This window comes from Zingiber officinale, chromosome 10A, assembly GCF_018446385.1.
Source record: "Zingiber officinale cultivar Zhangliang chromosome 10A, Zo_v1.1, whole genome shotgun sequence".
Lineage (NCBI taxonomy): Eukaryota > Viridiplantae > Streptophyta > Magnoliopsida > Zingiberales > Zingiberaceae > Zingiber > Zingiber officinale.
Window position 1 is genome coordinate 19,985,929 of NC_056004.1, and position 7,200 is coordinate 19,993,128.

Sequence of the window (7,200 nt, forward strand, 5' to 3'; positions counted from 1 at the left end):
TATTATTTCCATAAATAACTAGTATGATGCGGAAAGAAAAATTACTAGTTATACCTTGTAGAAAAACCTCTTGATCTTCTATCGTATTCCTCTTCTAACCTCGGACGTTGTGTGGGCAACGATCTTCCGAGATGAGAAACCACCAACCACCTTTGATCCTGTCCGAATGATGATCCAACGGACTCTGGGCACGTGGCGCTCCCCTGCTGCTGATGTGGGTCTCCGACTAACTGCACGATGCTCCGGCGATCCTGCACAAAAGTCGGGCCGGGGAGGTTCCCGGCGGCGACCCTCCGACGCTCAAGTCAGGCAAAGCTCACAGCAAGAAAGTGGATCCGAGAATCGTAGAATACCTCAAAAAAACCCCCATTTTTCGGCGAAGGTATGAGGGCTCTTATATAGAGCTAGGAAGGAGCGTGAGTACACTGATCGAGGCACACACGTGTCCTCAGCCCATATCCCGGTATGGGCTTGTCAGCGAGCTTACCTGACCCATACTGCTACAGCACCAGTATGTCCTCGATGGGACATCGGAACCCCTGGTCATAAGATTTGGAGTATGGCCTGAACATGACCATTGTCAGAGAGACGTCTCTTGTCCTCCCCTGCTCCTGATCTGTCGTCCGGTCGGCCGGCCTCATCAACTTCCAGCCGGCCGCATACGATAATTTACTTGGAGACTCTTGGTAGCGTGTTCTGTGGAGACCGGTAGCAGTATGTTTCCTAATGTCTTTGGCCGAGCGTGACGTCCGCTCGGCCTTGCAATCTGTCTACTGAGCGTCGAAACCCTGACTCCCGTCAGGGCGCCTTTGACCACCGATACGACACCGGCAGGCCGGTCGGACTCACCCTTCTCCGGCCGGACACCTGCCACTTTGACTTCCACGTGGCGTCGACTCCACCAGATGGGGGTCCCCCATTCTTACAACCGGATCACTTGCCTCCCCTTCAAGTCTAGTCGAAGGAGGCGACTTGTCCGACTGACTGGACTGTGAGTCTAGCCGACCGGCTCCTTCGTGAAAGTATCCTTCGATCGGCTTACCGCAAAGATGGCCTTGAGCGAATCAACAATGGCATTCGCCGGATCTCCCCGGGTTCTGCGCCAATCTTCGCCATTAAGGTTGAGCATGCTTTTATTAAATGCTCCGAATGGTTGGATGCCACGTGGCGCAATGTCGTCATCATACGAAGGCGGTGGTAGGGTGTTTTGATGTGATCGAAGCGATTCGAAATGGACGGCCCGATGGACGCTTCGATTCCTGTGACCTGGATCGCACGGTGGAGGCCGCCCGGCCTTCACCCTATAAATTCTTCGTTTCCTTCTCCTCCTCTTTTGCCTCCGCGATTTCGACCACTGCCCCAGCGCCTTGGAGCTCCGGCGATCCTGTTTCTTCTCCTCAACGCTCTCCGGCACCTCTTTCTCGATCCCTTTCCCCGCAGTAAGGTTCTATATCTTTTCTTCCTTCTGTCCGGTGTTTCCTCCGCCTTTTTTTCCCCAGTTTCGATCCTTGAACCCTCCTTTCGTTTGCTGTTGTTTTTCTCCTGCCTTTTTACCTTTTGATTCCTTCCGAGCGGCCCATGGCTAGCTCTTCCCATCCCGAAGACCAGTCGCTCGGCCCATGGTACACCACCATGCAGTCGCGATTCGTCCAGCGAGATTTTGATACTCTGACAGACAATTTTGAAATCCCAGAGGATTTTGAAATTCGTTTAGCCAGTCCTTCCGCTCGGCCGCACAGGCCGCCGCGTGGAGCCTTCTGTGTTTTTCGCGACCAATTTACCGCCGGTCTACGCTTTCCTCTACATCCTTTTATCATAGAGGTCTGTAATTATTTCGGTGTGCCGCTCGGCAGTTTAGTACCCAATACCTTCCGTCTTCTTTGTGGGGTTGTTGTTTTGTTCAAGATTCACAACATCCCACTCCGGCCGGAGGTCTTCTTTTATTTCTACTATCCAAAGCAAGCTGAGCCGGGCACTTTCATGTTCCAAGCTCGACCCGGCTTGGTCTTCTTCAACAAACTTCCTACTTCCAATAAACATTGGAAGGATTACTTTTTTTACATCCGCATGCCCGATCGGGCAAACTTTCCGACCCAATGGCAGGTCAGCCTACCTCCCACTCCCGAGCTGAAGAAATTCAAGACCCGACCGGAATACCTCCAGGCGGCAAATATGCTGGCCGGTCTGCGGCTTGACATCAATAAACTTCTTCATGAGGGAGTGATGTATATTTTCGGCTTGAGTCCCATGCGGACTCCTCTTCCGACCGGCTTCGGTAAGAATTTTACTCGTCCACTCACTTTGATTGCTAACTGATTTTTTCATTTTTCCTTTGCAGCCAACATCGTCATGGAATCGGTGATGGCTGGTATCCTGAAGAAGAAGGCGGCGGCGCTCGAAGCCGCGGCAGCAAAGGAGATGGAGGCTCTGGGGATCCAGCCGGTCGGATCCCACGAGGGAGAGAGCGAGACTCATGCTGAGTCGGCCACTCGAGCTTCTCAGCCAATCGGGGCCAGCGGAGCCACCCCCACTGGAGAACAAATCGCCCCCGAGGAAGGTTCCGCTCGGGAGGAAGAGCAGCCTCCGCAAAAGAGGCGCCGAGCGGAGACTCCCCTTCGCTCGGCTACATCAGCGATACAACCATCCGAGCGGGCCACTACAACCACTCGGGGAAAAACGCCAGTGGCGGAAGCCATTTCATCCGACCGGACTCCCTCTGATTGGGACGAGCCGGAAGCCCCCACTGAAGCTGTTCCAATCAGCACCCGTCCCCCCGCTCGTCGATCAGTCCAGCGTTCGACCATCCATTCACAATATTCCGCGCTGGCTTCTGATCCCGGTAGGGCGGTCCCTGGTCACGGCCGCACAGTTCGGGTCACCCTTCATCTCCCGACTGAAGAATTGCTTCCAGAAGCCGACCGGCCGACCGTGCCAGAGCACACCATCACCCTAAAAGGACCTCTGGCCGAGATGTGGGCCGACGCTCGGGCACGCATGGCACTGATCCCCCTCGGGAACTTGGCGAATAGCCACATGCAGGCATCCACGGGGGTAAGTGTGTATCTCTGAAGTTTCACTTGCATTTTTCCGTTCGGCCTTTAACAATTTGCCTTGGCATCAGCGGTGGGTGGAAGAGATAGCCGTCGCCAACCGCCTGGCTATGGCAGAAGAGGAGATAAGGCAACTGAAGGCGGCAGGTGGTCCGTCCGGCTCGCATGGCCCTTCGTATGCCGAGCAGCAGAAGGAGTTGAAGAATGCTCAATCCTTGCTGGCGTCCGAGCGGAAGAAAACAGCCGACCAGGCTCACCATCTGGCCGAGTACGAGCGACAGGTCAAGTCGCTCGAAACAAAGATAACCTTGGCCACCAATCGGAAAAACACGGCCATCTCCGATCTGGAGAAAAAGAACGTTGAGGCTCGGGGCCTAGAGCAGAAAATAAAGGAGCTGATGGAGCAGCTCGGTGAGGAGAAGGCGGCCCGTCTGATCGACGCTGAAAAACTTAAGAATCTGAACGAAGCCCTCACAGGCTCTCAGGCGGCTTTCAAAGAATATCAGGATGCCGAGCCGAGCCGAGTCGCTGCTCTGCAGCAGGGCTACATCCGATCGCCCGAATTTTCGGAGAAAATTTACGAGCGGATGTACTCAGCCATTGACTTGGCCATGGCCGCCACTATGACCTATCTGAAGTCGAAGGGCCTTCTTCCGGAGTCCACCAATATTCCAGCCAGCGATCAGGTGGCGCTCTTAGATGACATCCCCAAGACCCTTTACGATTATATCGAGTAATTTATGTAATTGGGCCACTCGGCTCCCTTTTGTACTTAGGCTGCCCGACCTAAGTTTTTATTTTTAATGCAATGATTTCCTTTCGTGTACTCAATCTTTTTGCAACGTCATTTTGTTATTGTGTTGCCATGCTCTTCCGCTCGGGCAAATATTCCGGATGCGTAACGTTACGTTTTGCTAGCAAGGATCTCTTGCCGTAAGCCGACCAGCACTTTTGGGCATTGAACCGAGCGGAACATAGAGTTGTTCGGGCAATATTGATGGCGAACTTCTCGGACATTAGTCGGCGTATTTATAGCCGGTCGACGCGGCTATCGATTTTTAACGACGGTGCTCGTCGGCGCGGATATTTATAGCCGGTCGGCGCGGCTCTCGATTTTTAACGACGGTGCTCGTCGGCGCGGATATTTATAGCCGGTCGGCGCGGCTCTTGATCTTTAACGACGGAGCTCGTCGGTTCATCCGCTCGGATTATTTATAGACGCCGGCTCGTCTCTTGATATTTATCGTCGGAGCTCGACGGCTCGGTTTTTATAGCCGGTCGGCGCGGCTCTTGATCTTTAACGACGGAGCTCGTCGGTTCATCCGCTCGGCTTATTTATAGACGCCGGCTCGTCTCTTGATATTTATCGTCGGAGCTCGACGGCTCGGTTTTTATAGCTGGTCGGCGCGGCTCTCGATTTTTAACGACGGTGCTCGTCGGCGCGGATATTTATAGCCGGTCGGCGCGGCTCTCGATTTTTAACGACGGTGCTCGTCGGCGCGGATATTTATAGCCGGTCGGCGCGGCTCTTGATCTTTAACGACGGTGCTCGTCGGCGCGGATATTTATAGCCGGTCGGTGCGGCTCTCGATTTTTAACGACGGTGCTCGTCGGCGCGGATATTTATAGCCAGTCGGCGCGGCTCTTGATCTTTAACGACGGAGCTCGTCGGGGCGGATATTTATAGCCGGTCGGCGCGGCTCTCGATTTTTAACGACGGTGCTCGTCGGCGCGGATATTTATAGCCGGTCGGCGCGGCTCTCGATTTTTAACGACGGTGCTCGTCGGTTCATCCGCTCGGATTATTTATAGACACCGGCTCGTCTCTTGATATTTATCGTCGGAGCTCGACGGCTCGGTTTTTATAGCCGGTCGGCGCGGCTCTCGATTTTTAACGACGGTGCTCGTCGGCGCGGATATTTATAGCCGGTCGGCGCGGCTCTCGATTTTTAACGACGGTGCTCGTCGGTTCATCCGCTCGGATTATTTATAGACGCCGGCTCGTCTCTTGATTTTTATCGTCGGAGCTCGACGGGTCGGTTTTTATAGCCGGTCGGCGCGGCTCTCGATTTTTAACGACGGTGCTCGTCGGCGCGGATATTTATAGCCGGTCGGCGCGGCTCTCGTATATAATTCTCCTCGAGGTAGTCTCGGCTAAAATGTACCTGGCCGAGCGGCTCAGGCCTTCGTTATCTGGCAATAACCTCCCTCTATCATCCTGACCAGCGCAGGGTTTTGGTTTCCCATCCTGCCATAATAGTATGCAGCCCGGCCGAACAGCTCGGGGTCTTCGATGTCGAGCCACTGGATCGGACAATAAATATGCCCTGGCCGAACGGTGAACCGTTCAGCGGAGAATGCTCAATGTATTTTTATCTTTGTGCTTCCTGCATCGCAAGCATATAGGCGACCAAAAAATACCTAAATTTATATTTAGCGCACCTCTTACCCAGCGTGGAGCACGTACTTCTGGCCGGACGGCTCAGGGTCCGCTTCGTCGAACATTTTGGCTCAGATAATTTACCTCCGTCCGAACGGTACGGGGCCTTCGATTTACGATGATAATGCCTTGTATTCGCTCCTTTGATTTTTCATTTCTGCATTTCAAACATTCAGTCGAAAAATGAAGTACACAGGGTGATTTACAGTGATACACCTTTCACCCCGCCCGGTAAGGCTGGAGGTGGTTCGCGCTCCACGGTCTGTCTAGCTGCCGACCGTCCTCTTCTTCCAAGTAATACGCGCCCGAGCGGAGCTTTTCAATGATTTTGAAGGGACCTGCCCATGGGGCTTCAAGCTTGCCGACGTCGCCGACCGGCTTGACTTTCTTCCAGACAAGGTCCCCGACCTGGAATGATCTGGGAATGACGCGCCGGTTGTAGTTTTGCTTCACCCGCTGACGGTATGCCATCAGCCGAACGGATGCCTTGGCACGCTCTTCGTCGACCAAATCCAGCTCCATGTTTCTCCGCTCGGCGTTATCCTCATCATAGCTTTGAATCCGAGCAGATTCGACCCCGACTTCAACAGGAATGACCGCTTCGCCACCATATACCAGGTGGAAAGGGGTGACGCCTGTTCCTTCCTTTGGAGCCGTTCGGATGGCCCACAAGACGCCCGGTACCTCATCTGGCCAGCTTCCTCCGAGATTGTCGAGCCGAGTGCGCAGAATGCGGAGAATTTCCCGGTTGGTCACCTCGGCTTGACCGTTGCTCTGGGGATAAGCCACGGATGTGAAGTGTTGCTCAATCCCATAGCTATTGCACCAATCTTTAAGCAACTTCCCTGTGAATTGCCGCCCGTTGTCGGACACAAGTCGCCGCGGGATGCCGAACCGACAGATGATGTGTTGCCAGATGAATTTTTTAACCATTTGTTCGGTGATCTTTGCCAGCGGCTCGGCCTCCACCCACTTGGAGAAGTAGTCTACCGCCACTAATAAGAATTTCCTCTGCCCGGTTGCCATCGGAAATGGACCTACAATATCCATTCCCCATTGGTCGAACGGGCATGAGACGCTTGACGCCTTCATTTCTTCAGCCGGTCGGTGGGAGAAGTTGTGATACTTCTGGCATGAAAGGCAGGTAGATACTGTCCGAGCGGCATCTGTTTGTAAAGTTGGCCAAAAGTATCCGGCCAAGAGGATCTTCTTGGCCAATGAGCGCCCGCCCGGATGACCCCCACATGATTCTTGATGTACTTCCTGAAGGATGTAAGCTGAGTCCTCCGAGCTTACACATTTCAGCAAAGGGCGCGAGAAAGCTTTCTTGTAAAGCTGATCTCCGATGAGTGTAAACCGACCGGCTCTTCTTCGGAGGAGCCGGGCTGCATATTCATCGGATGGTGTGGTGCCCGAACGGAGGAATTCTATAACAGGTGTCCTCCAATCACTTGGAAACGTGAGGCCTTGCATCCGGTCGACATGTGCCACCAGCAGCGTTTTTTCAATTGGTTGCTGCATGGCGACCGGCGTTATTGAGCTCGCGAGTTTGGCTAACTCATCGGCCGCCTGGTTCTCTGTTCGGGGAATCTTCTGAATAAGCACCTCTCGGAAAGTAGCTTTGAGTTTTGCAAAGGCCTCAGCGTAGAGCTTGAGCCGAACACAGTTGATTTCAAAGGTGCCGGAAAGTTGCTGAGCGGCCAACTGTGA